Below are 12,764 nucleotides of genomic sequence, written 5' to 3' on the forward strand. Positions count from 1 at the left end.
CGAATATAGGCCGCACCCCCACTTTAAAGACTTAAAGTGGGGGGAAAGAGTGCGGCCTATATTCGAGCCAATACGGTATATAGTTGCTAACAACAATCACACTCCTATCATGCCCAGGCAGCCAGTACATGCTAGAACCTGGGCAGGATAGCAGTGTGATTACAGGCTCCCTATGCCATGCTACCCCCCACACACACACTTACACATTCATATACTCATTCATTCCCTTAATCATGCATACTTGCTCATAGACTCTCCCCCATCCCCTTACCTGAATTGCAGATCTCTCACTCGCAGACTTCTGCAGGGGCCCTGCTGCTTCCCTCGGTGTGTTGCTGTATGAGCAACTTCTCTTCTCGTGCCCCCAGATGAATAAGAAATGACTCCGCTGGGTTCCTGCTTTTCCTGGCCAGTACAAGAGACACTGCTCGCACTAAGCAGCCTGGCCCCCGGCGGATGGTTATTTTCAGCCGTTTTTTTTATTTCTGCATTTTTCAACCGATATATTTCGGTGCATCCCTAATTATATATATATATATATATATATATATATATATATATATATATATATATATACACACACACACACACTGCTCCAAAAATTAAAGGGAACACTAAGATTACATATCCTAGATGGAAAACCACACTACAGGCTGATCCAACTTTGATGTCCTTAAAACAAGTCACAATGAGGCTCAGTAGTGTGTGTGGCCTCCACATGCCCGTATGACCTCCCTACAACGCCTAGGCATGCTCCTGATGAGGTTGCGGATGGTCTCCTGAGGGATGTCCTCCCAGACCTGGACTAAAGCATCTGCCAACTCCTGGACAGTCTGTGGTGCAACGTGGCGTTGGTGGATGGAGCGAAACATGATGTCCCAGATGTGCTCAATCGGATTCAGGTCTGGGGAACGGGCGGGCCAGTCCATAGCATCAATGCATTCCTCTTGCAGGAACTGCTGACACACTCCAGCCACATGAGGTCTAGCATTGTCTTGCATTATGAGGAACCCAGGGCCAACCGCACCAGCATATGGTCTCACAAGGGGTCTGAGGATCTCATCTCGGTACCTAATGGCAGTCAGGCTACCTCTGGCAAGCACATGGAGGGCTGTGCGGCCCCCCAAAGAAATGCCACCCCACACCATTACCAACCCACCGCCAAACCGGTCATGCTAGAGGATGTTGCAGGCAGCAGAACGTTCTCCACGGCGTCTCCAGACTCTGTCACGTCTGTCACATGTGCTCAGTGTGAACCTGCTTTCATCTGTGAAGAGCACAGGGCGCCAGTGGTGAATATGCCAATCCTGGTGTTCTCTGGCAAATCCCAAACGTCCTGCACGGTGTTGGGCTGTAAGCACAACCCCCACCTGTGGACGTCGGGCCCTCATACCACCCTCATGGAGTCTGTTTCTGACCGTTTGAGTGGACACATGCACATTTGTGACCTGCTGGAGGTCATTTTGCAGGGCTCTGGCAGTGCTCCTCCTTGCACAAAGGTGGAGGTAGCGGTCCTGCTGGTGGGTTGTTGCCCTCCTCCACGTCTCCTGATGTACTGGCCTGTCTCCTGGTAGCGCCTCCACAGCTCGCATTGATTTGCCATCCTGGACGAACTGCACTACCTGAGCCACTTGTGTGGGTTGTAGACTCTGTCTGACGCTACCACTAGAGTGAAAGCACCGCCAGCATTCAAAAGTGACCAAAACATCAGCCAGGAAGCATAGGAACTGAGAAGTAGTCTGTGGTTACCACCTGCAGAACCACTCCTTTATTGGGGGTGTCTTGCTAATTGCCTATAATTCCCACCTGTTGTCTGTTCCATTTGCACAACAGCATGTGATATTGATTGTCCATCAGTGTTGCTTCCTGAGTGGACAGTGTGATTTCACAGAAGTGTGATTGACTTCGAGTAACATTGTGTGGTTTTTTATTATTAAATATATAAGTGGGCTTGACAAATTTGTTGTGAATCTAGGCGCCAGCTAAAAAAGTTAGGAGCCAGGATTTTTTTTTAAACTAACAGTTGGTTAGGAGTGATCTGATCATCATCAGCCCACTTACTAAACTCACAGCATTTGACCTGGAAGCACCCTGGACTTTCAGGTCAGTGCTGTTTTTTGTTGTTTTTTTTAAATTGTTTTTAATTATTTTTTAATAATGTTTAAATGTTAACCCCTGCAATGCCACAAATGTGTTATACACAATTGTGGAATTGAAGGGGTTAACGCTGCACTGTCGCTCTCATGGAGCGATCAGGCAGCAGGGGGGTGTTGTATCAGGTCCCCACACTCATGTGGAGACTGAAGAACCCTCTCCCCCTGTCCCTGAAGCTGCCTCTGGCAGCTGGGACGCAATTGCTGGTCTATAGACCAGCCATTGCAGGGGGGAGTCTCTCTGATGACTGCTGTAGGCTTCTATGCCTACAGAAGTCATCAAAGGGCTTGTGGGGGGCTCGTTTTTGCTGTTGCTGGTCTGCCTGGGCTTCCAGGCAGACCACCAGCAGCAGAGCCCCGTACAAAACTCATGGAGCCATCAGGCAGCAGGGGGATGTTGTGTCAGGTCCCCACACTTGTGTGGGGACCCAGTCAACACTGAACCCCCTTTCCTGAGGCTGCCTCTGGCAGCTGAAAATGCTATTGCAGGTTTTCCTGCAATCGTGGTTTCAGCCTACAGGATCACTCCATGGGAGTGACCTCAGGCTCGGGGGCGGGCTCTGAGTAGCTGTGCTGTCTGCCCAGACTCCTGGGCAGACAGCAGCAACAGCGCCACCGCGTGGTGACGGGGGGCATTTTATTTGTGAATGTAAGAGGCTGACAAACTCCTAGGCGCCAGAACAAAATTCTGAGCCGCCATGGCGACCTGGGATTTGTCGAGCCCTGATATATATACACATGTATATAGGTATGTGCATATACCGTATTGGCTCGATTATAGGCCGCACCCTTATGCTTTATGTCCCCTAGACATGCCACTCTGCCCCCCACCCTAGACTTACCAATGCATCCCCAGACTCCTTGGTGCCTAGCGGGGGCAGTTGGTGGACATCTGCACAATGCCTGTAGACAACCTCTGCTCACCACTGTCTGTGTGCATCGCACAGATGTTCATCGGCTGCCAGAGAGGAGGATCCATGTCCTCTGTAGCGCTGTATAAATATGTCCTTTTTACCTCCAAACAACCCAACAAGGAGAAGCATCAGTTGTTCCCAAAACTGTAATAAATATGTTTTATGTTAAAAGTGAACTGTTAAGGCCTCAAATATTTACCAGTTTAGGGATAGACCATTTCTTGTTAATAATTCGAGATGTTACTTAAAACAAAAAGTCATAATTTCAGTATCTAGCCTTTGGTTATTTGGATGCAGAGGCGTACCTATTTGACACCCAGGGCAGATTGTGTATGTGGTGACCCCTTCACTTTAAAGTGTAAAGACACTCTCAAAAAAATTATGATGGCAAGCATTTTTATTTCACAAATCAGTAAGATGTAATTTGTGGGTAACTTTAAAGTGTGTGTGGGATGGATGTACGACTCCACACATCTTGTCATGGCCAACTGTCTTGCCTTGCTTATTCCTCCTGCCCAGCTAATCTCTACTGAGAACAGAATTTGAAAGCCTATGTTGTTCTGACTGAAGTCCTAATTAATATCTAGAGACACTTTGTTGCAATACTTCATCTTTTCTGAGTGATACATGTTGGCAATTAATCAGATATTAACCCCTTAAGCTAGGTTTCCACTTGGTTTTTTTTTGCTAAAAACGCCTATAAAAACGCCAATAGCGCCACCTGGCGTTTTTTGTGTGAAAAACGGCTGCAGCCAGATATTAGCTGTAATTCAATAGGAAATCGCAAAATGCCATTTCCACTTGGCGTTTTTCTGTTTGGCGTTTTTTCAGTCCTCTTTGACGTTTTTCTGCTTTTTTGGGCTCTGTGGCAGTTTTTCAAAATCGCAGCATGTTGACACTCTGGCGTTTTTTGCAAGAAATCTTGGCGTTTTTCCTCCAATAGAAGTCTATGGGAGAGAAAAAACGCCATGAAAAAGCCATGTGGGTTTATTGCCTTGGCGTTTTTTCCACAGTTACAATGCAGAGGATGGACCCAGTATCTGTGTGTCCTACGAGAAATAGGCTGAAAACAAACAGTTTCACACAAAACAAAGTCCTGGACTGGTTCATATTGAATTTTACACCATTTGGAACAAACATGCCATTACAAACAAACATACGCGACTGGATCCTGCGTGCCAAAAGCAACAGCAAACAATTTGCACCATCATTTGGGGCCAATCTTCCCAGAGGAGCAGACATTCGGAATAAAGCATGCCTTACAAACCACAGAAAAGAGACAAAAGGGTCTACCAAGTAAATTACATCAGGAGAGGGCAGATACTTGCCATTTATCCTAATCCCTTTTAGCTGGGTGAAACTTCTAACTTGTAAAGGCTGGAAAAACTGCCTAAGGTCAAAAAAAGCAATTTCCACAGAAAGGCTAAAACGCCAGAAAAAAATGCAGAAAAAACACCAAAACGCAGGTAAATGCAGCGGCAGTTTTCTTGGCAGTTTTCCTGGCGTTTTTCATCAAGAAAAAAACGCCGGACAAAAACCCAAGTGGAAACCTAGCCTAACATCCACTGACGGGCCAGACACGTCACGCAAAAAACGGTCAGGTAACGACCAATGACGTGCCTGGCACGTCATTTCGTTAAACAAGCTTAGAAAATGATCTACGAGATCGGCATCAGGGGCCATATCTGGCCCCTCACTGGGACAACAACATCCGCCATACACTGTATTAAAAGAGTTTTAAAAGAGTTTAGGAGGCGATCAAACTTCAAATGGTGTCGCTGAAATGCCTCGATAGTGAGGCATTCGGCGACACGAAACACCCACCCCAGGACGCGCCGCAAAGTTGGAAAAGTTTGCTAGAGGGTCTCCAGACCCTCTTGAGAACTCTGGCTCTACTTGCAGGTTGAATATAGGTACTGCATCCAACCATGCAAGTCAATGGAGCCCAGCTTTCTAATCACAATGTGATTAGTGAAATATTTTAAAAATAATTAAAAAAATATGAAAAAAAAGCTCAAAAAGAGGAACCATCCAGTTCCAGCATAATGTAAAAAAAAGTCCAAAAAGAATAAAATAAAAGTTTATTATTATGAGCAAGTGTTAAAATTAGCACTGTATCTTCCCAAAAATCTTGACATGGAAAGAGTTAAAGTAAAAGCATTTCAAATACCCAAGGGATGTCTAAATTTAAAAAAAAAATGAATGGTTTGATGGGGTAAATTGGAGTGGCCGGGCTCAAAGATGGGGCATAGGCACAGACTGACCAAAATGGGGAGAAAAAGTGCACTTCCCAAATGTTACCTTTTAGCCCCCAAACACCAGACAAACCCATGCATGGGTGGTATTACTATACTTAGGAGATGTTGCTGAACACATATCGGGGTTATGTTTGATAGTGACGTATACCTGGAGCTATACGTTTATACCTGAAGTACAATTTGTGTGAAAAAAATACAAAAAAAAAAACTTTGGCAAAGGCTGGTGGTAGAACCTCATGCATGGAAAGGGTTAACGTACCTTGGAGTGTCTACTTTTCAAAAATATAGAAACATAGAAAGTGATGGCAGATAAGAACCAGTAGGCACATTCAGTCTGCCCAACCTGCCCAGTACTTTCCTTTAGTTCCTGCCCTTATCCTATACCTAGCTTGGCCTTAAATGCCTTTACAGTATTAACATCTACCACTTCTCCTGGATGGCTATTCCATGCGTCCACTACCCTTTCCGGAAAGTAATATTTTCTGATGTTACCATTAAACCTTTGCCCCCCTAGCTTACGACTATGTCCTCTTGTTGTGGTAGTATTTCTCCTTTTAAATAAACTCTCTTCCTTTATCTTGTTGATTCCCTTTAAGTATTTAAATGTTTCTATCATTTCCCCCTGTCACATCCTTCTTCCAGGCTATATAGGTTAAGATCCTTTAACCTGTCCTGGATCCATAAACCATTTTATTAGCCCTTCTCTGAACTTTCTCCAACATATCTATATCCTTCTGGAGACATGGTCTCCAGTACAGTACACAATACTCCAAGTGAGGTCTCACCAGTGATCTGTACAACGGCATGAGCACTTCCCTCTTTCTACTGCTAATACCTCTCGCTACACAACCAAGCATTCTGTTGTAATTACCTGCTGCTCTACTGCATTGTCTGCCTACCTAAATCCTCAGAAATAATTACCCCTAAATCCCTTTCCTCACACGTTGAGGTTAGGACAGTATCAAATATTCTACACTCTGCCTTTGGGTTTTTATGCCCTAGATGCATTACTTTGCATTTATCCACATTAAATGCCAGTTGCCACCACTCTGACCATTTTTCCAGTTTACCTAAATCATTTGCCATTTGGCTTCTTCCTCCAGGAACATCAACCCTGTTGCAAATTTTTGTGGCACAGTGTCAAAGGCCTTACTGAAATCCAGATACGCAATGTCTACTGCACCACCTTGATCAATTACATTAGTCACCCAATCAAAAAAATCAATAAGATTTGTTTGGCATGATCTTCCTGAGGAAAACCCATGTTGTCTTTGATCTTGAAACCCATGTGACTTAAGATGTTCAACAATCCTTTCCTTTAACATTGTTTCCATTAATTTCCCCACTACAGATGTAAGACTAACTGGCCTGTAGTTGCTACTTTTCAATCCCCTGGCACGACTCCCGTTACCAATGATTTGTTAAATAAATCAGTTAACGGTTTTGCTAGTACACCTCCCCAAGCTCTTTTAATAACTTGGGGTGTATCCCATCAGGCCCCAAACCAAATATATGGTTTGATGTTGTAACCTGAATTAGCCGACTTCAAAGATGGCCCTATTAGGTCATGGGGCAGTAGGACCAGATGTAAAAGTTCCAAGTTAAAAGAATGCGCACTTCCTAAATGTGGCGTTTTACCTCCCAAAAAACTCGGGAGATATTGCTGAACACATGTTGGGGTGTTGTTTGAAAGTGACGTATACCAGGAGCTGTAAATCCATACCTAAAGCGCATTTTTTTGCTTGCATTTGAAATACCTTGAGGTGTCTAGTTTTCAAATATATATAGTTTGATGGGTCGGCTTTAGAGATACCCGAAATGGCTCATGAGGCAGAATTACCAGATTTGGGGAAAAAATGATTTTGAAATAGCAAAACGCAACTTGTACTTATTGCCCAATAACTTGCAGAAAAAAGCAAAAAAAAATATGGGTATTTCTAAACTCAGAACAAATAGTAAAAGATTTTTCAAATAAAAGTGATAAAGTTGTTTTTTTCAATTTTTCATCATATTTTATTATTTTTTTTTTAGGAAATTAAATAATATGATCAAAAAATGGCATCTGAAGAAAGCAATATATAACTTGTGTGGGTACATTAAATGGGTGAGAAAAAAATTACATCTAAACACGAGCACCGCATAACTGTTAAAACGGTCCCAAAGGATACAAAAAGTGAAAAACAGCCTGGTCCTTAAGGGGTTAAATTCTATATACTCATTTTCCATGAAGCTGTTAATGGCCATTCTGCACCCTATTGGGACCATGCTGTTGGTTACAAACTATAGCCAGAAAGTAAAATTTACTTTAATAAGTAAGATATTAAAGATGCGGTTTCAAACAGTATGAAGGTAGTTGTGGGAATTGCCAGACACCCCACCTTTTCTATGCAGCGTTTCACTACACTTTCCTAAACGTGCGTGATTCAATTTCAATCCGTTTTAAACTACAAGACCTTAAAGCCACCACCCCCTCCGTGAGGTCAGAGAGGGAGTGGCAGACCAGTGAAGACTGACAGGATTAAACACCCTTCTTTTAAAATGTTTTCAAGAATAAAAAACAGCAAAATGTTACGGTATTTTAAGAAAATAATGTTTATTTAAGGTACTTGTACTTTTTATACCTTTTATGCTACGTTCTTATATAAGAATCTAGTTAATTTGGGGGAAAGCTGTAATTCAGCGCTAGTAAAGTATAATATTAATATGTAATTTATTCTACATGCTAAGAATTTATTAGGAAGCTCCTATCTGTACTGGCAGCAGAATATGACAAATATTTCTTTTTAGTCTGACATGGAGGAAAGCTATATTTTTTATACACTATAGTAGTTAGCTCAAGCATAAAAAAAAACAAGTTATTCCTTTTAATTATGTCTCAGCCACCTTGTAATGAGTATACCAAGACAAGAAGCAGATCCCAGGAATTGTTCCTGGAAATCCACAAGTACAAATGCACCCATCACCCTCTTTAACAGATACTTCATACTAGCATTATTAACTACTTTGGTAACTGATTATTTTAACAAAGAAGGAAATGATCCAGAATACATAATAAATGGAACTGAACATTGGTATAAATCAGAGTCAGGAACACTGTTTCTGTAAGCTCAAAGTTCAGAGAACAAAAGGCAAATATTATGTACTTACCACAACCTCAAGAAGCAATCGACTTATTTCCTGTATGACAATCCCTGTACCAAAGGCAGGGCAATTATTGCACCGAAGGTAGAACTGGTTTGTACAGGGCTGGAATCAAACCTCTTATCTGCATATCTCCACCTTGAAATCGCCTGGAAATGATTAACAGTATTTGTCTGATATTTGTGTTGATTACAAGCGCCATCTTCTGTATGCCTTATGTTTTGCATGGTTCAAAACTGCACACCAAAATGGGTGAACATGTGCAATGAGTTGAATAATAAAAATAACTTACATAGGGTTACAGTCAATGTTCCCTCAAAATGCTTCTACAGTCCATATAAAGCGAAGTTGGTGGAGCTGCAAAAAAAAAATCACGTTGCAAGGGGAGTGGAGCTATATATTTCCAACTCTTTTGACTCTATAGTCTATTTTAAAGGTGAAATTCTCACTGCAAAAGTTAATTATGAGCGAATCACGAGCGGGGGTGTGTGTATATATATATATATATATATATATATAATTATTTTTTTATTGGGAAAACTGCATAGCTTCTGTCGTTAGGCAATCATTGACAGGGGTACAGCATAACACCTATCACTATATACTAAGGCACACATTGACTGTGGTACAGCATAACACCTATCACTATCTACTGAGGCAGACATTGACGGTGTTGCAGCATAACTGCTATCATTATATACTGAGGCAAACATTGACGGTGGGGCAGCATAACACCTATCACTATATACTGAGGCACGCACTGACGGTGGTACAGCATAATACCTATCACTATATACTGAGGCACAGCACAACAAATATCACTATACATTGAGCCAGACATTGCCAATAATGTAGCATAGCCCCTATCACCAAATACTAAGCCAAACTTTGATGTGGTGTAGGCCTACCGCTTCAGTGTCTGGCTTAGTATATAGGGATATACAGATATATAGATGGTCCCCAGACACTCTAGAGAACTCTGGCTTCACTTGCAGGTTGAATACAGGTACTGCATTCACCATGCAAGTCAATGGAGCCCAGCTTTCTAATCACAGTGTGATTAGTAAAAATAAATTAAAAAATAAAATAAAATTAATAATAATTGGAAAAAAATAGTAAAAAACCAGTAAAATGTAAAAATAATTCAGGAGAACCTTCAAGTTGAAAAAAATGTTATTTTTTTTTTTTTAAAAAAAGGCAAAAAAAATAATAAATAATTTAATTTATCATAAAAATTGGCATATTAGCTTAAAACAATTCTCGAATGAAAAGAGTTAAAATACTGTCATATTAAATGCCCATGGGGTGTCTACTTTTAAAAAATGTATGATTTGATGGGGTAAATTGAATTGGCCGGGTTCAACAATGTCCCAAATAACACGGGGGGAAGGATGGCCACACATCTAATTTCCAATTAGAAAAATGCACATGTACCAAATGTGGCCTTTTAGTTCCCCCCAAAAAAGACAAATCCATGCATGTGGGGTATCACTGCGCTCAGGAGATGTTGCTGAACACATATTGGGGTGTCGTGTGACAGCAGCATAAACCAGGAGCTGTAAAGTCATACATAAAGTAGGTGTGTGTGGGAAAAATACACACAAAAAAATACTACTGCAAACTTTGAAAAAATTCTGGTGGTAAAATGTGTGCATGCAAAGAGTTAAAATACCAGCATTTAAAATACCCTGGGGTGTCTAGTTTTCAAAAATATATGGCTTTATTGGGCACACTGAAATGGCCCGGCTCAAAGATGTACCAAACAGGGCATGGGCGATGGATCCCCAAATGCCAAAGTTCAACATTGAAAAATGCGCATGCCCCAAATGTGGCCCTTTTGCCCTCAAACAGCCAGGCAAAATCATTCATGTGAGGTATCGCTGTACTCAGGAGATGTTGCTGAACACATATTGGGGTGTTTTGTGATAGTGACATATACGAGAACCTTTTAATTCATACCTGAAGTAAAATGTGTGTGGAAAAACAAATGCAAAAAATGACTACCACAAAGTTTGACAAAGACTGGTGGTAGATATGGTGTAGGGCTGCAACAACTAATCGATAAAATCGATAATAATCGATAATGAAAATCGTTGCCAACGAATTTCATTATCGATTAGTTGAATCGATTTTTATCGATTATAAAATGAGGGTTTATATAATCCGTTTAGTTTGACTCACAGCAGCAGCTACTACTTACCAGTCCCTCCCTGTAATCACTGTGACAACTGGCCCCTACCTTCTCCCAGAAGGCCAGAACCACATGGCTGTGACACTCATCTAACTGTAAGTATAAAATTAATATTTGGGCTGCTGAAAGTTAGGGGAGGTGGGGGTTAATTTAGGGGCAGTTATGGTTAATGGGATGTTTAGGGGGAGCTATGGTTAATGGGGTGTTTAGGGTTAATTTAGGGGCAGCTATGGTTAATGGGGTGTTTAGGGTTAATTTAGGGGCAGTTATGGTTAATAGGGTGTTTAGGGTTAATATAGGAGCAGCTGTGGTTAATGGGGTGTTTGGGGTTAATTTGAGACAGTTGTGGTTAATGTGGTGTTTAGGGTTAATTTAGGGGATGTTGTGGTTGATGGGGTGTTTAGGGTTAATTTAGGGGATGTTGTGGTTAATGGGGTGTTTAGGGTTAATTTAATGATGAGGACTGAGGGTTAATTTAATTAATTTAATAAAGTTAACTTAATGTGCAGTTAGAGATAAAGGGGGGCAAACTAGGGGGAATCTAAATCCTGGGGGCAGTGAAGATTAACCCAGTACTTATTTATAAAAGTATGGTGTCAGTGTGATGCAAACAGGTCTGTGACTCTATGAGGGGACTATGAGGTATCTGGGGGGGTATAAGGCATATCTGGGGAGGATGGAGTGACATATCTGGGGGTAGAAGGCATATACGGTATATAAGGCATATGTGGGGAGGGCAGCGTGGCATGTCTGGGAGGCAGTGTGGTATGTCTGGGGAGGATGGAGTGGTGTATCAGGGGGTATAAGGCATATCAGGCACAGTGGCATATGTGGGGGTAGAGTGGAGTGGCATATGTGGGAGGCAGCGTGGAGTGGCATATGTGGGAGGCAGCATGGCATGTCTGGGAGGCAGCGTGGCAAGCTTATGAAAATTATGAAAATAATCGTTAGTTGCAGCCCTAATATGGTGCATGGAAAGAGTTAAAATACTAGCATTTGAAATACCCTGGGGTGTCTAGTTTTCAAAAATATATGGCTTTATTGGGCACACTGAAATGGCCCGGCTCAAAGATGTACCAAATAGGGCATGGGCAGTGGATCCCCAAATGCCAAAGTTCAACATTGAAAAATGCACCATTTTGCCCCCAAACAGCCAGGCAAAATCATTCATGTGAGGTATCGCTGTACTCAGGAGATGTTGCTGAACACATATTGGGTTTTGTGATAGTGACGTATACGAGAACCTTTTAATTCATACCTGAAGTAAAATGTGTGTGGAAAAACAAATGCAAAAAAAATTACTACCATAAAGTTTGACAAAGGCTGATGGTAGAATTAGTGCTTTGAAAGGGTTAAAATACTAGCATTTGGAATACCCTGGGCTGTTTAGTTTTCAAAAATATATGACTTGATGGGGTAAATTGCATTGGCTGGCTTCAAATATACCCGAAATGGCACATGGGGGGAAGAATTACCAGATTCGGAAAAAATGGCTTTGAAATAGCAAAACGGTACCTGTACTTATTGCCCCATAATGTGTAGAAAAAAGCAAAAAAAACATAAAAACATTGGGTATTTCTAAACTCAGGACAAATAGTTGAATCTATTTAGCAGGTTTTTTCTTTACCTTTTATAGAGGAGTAAAAGATTTTTCAACTAAAAGTTTGAAACAGTCATTTTTTTTCTAAATTTTTTCACCATATTTTATACTTTTTTTAATAGTAAATAATATGATACAATCAAAACAATGTCATCTAAAGAAAGCCCTTCTTGTCCTGAAAAAAACAATATCTAATGTGTGTGGGTTCAGTAAAGGGGAAAGAAGAAAATTACAGCTAAACACGAGCAGCGCAGAAATGTTAAAAAGGCCATTGTCACGAAGGGTACAAAAAGTAAAATCAGCCTTTGTCACGAAGGGGTTAAATATACATGATTGCTAACAGCAATCACACTCCTATCATGCCCAGACAGCCAGTACATGCTGGAACCTGGGCATCATAGTAATGTGATTACAGCCTCCCTATGCCATGCTATCCTCCCCCTTACACATCCATGCTATCACACACACACTCATTCATAAACTACAGCATAATCACTTAATGTTTTC

The 12,764-nt window shown here is 41.5% G+C and overlaps 1 protein-coding gene across 1 annotated transcript in view; it reads right to left on the bottom strand.

The window, feature by feature from the left end:
* The window catches only part of SH2D4A (SH2 domain containing 4A), a 110,707-nt gene extending 102,088 nt beyond the window's left edge, over window positions 1-8,619 (bottom strand). The window contains exon 1 of the mRNA XM_053463414.1: window positions 8,473-8,619. The gene's annotated coding sequence lies outside the window, so the exon portion shown is untranslated. The remainder of the gene's footprint in view (window positions 1-8,472) is intronic.
* Between the last annotated feature and the right edge of the window lie 4,145 nt (window positions 8,620-12,764).

The sequence above is a fragment of the Spea bombifrons genome, chromosome 1 (genome assembly GCF_027358695.1).
Source record: "Spea bombifrons isolate aSpeBom1 chromosome 1, aSpeBom1.2.pri, whole genome shotgun sequence".
NCBI classification, from domain to species: domain Eukaryota; kingdom Metazoa; phylum Chordata; class Amphibia; order Anura; family Pelobatidae; genus Spea; species Spea bombifrons.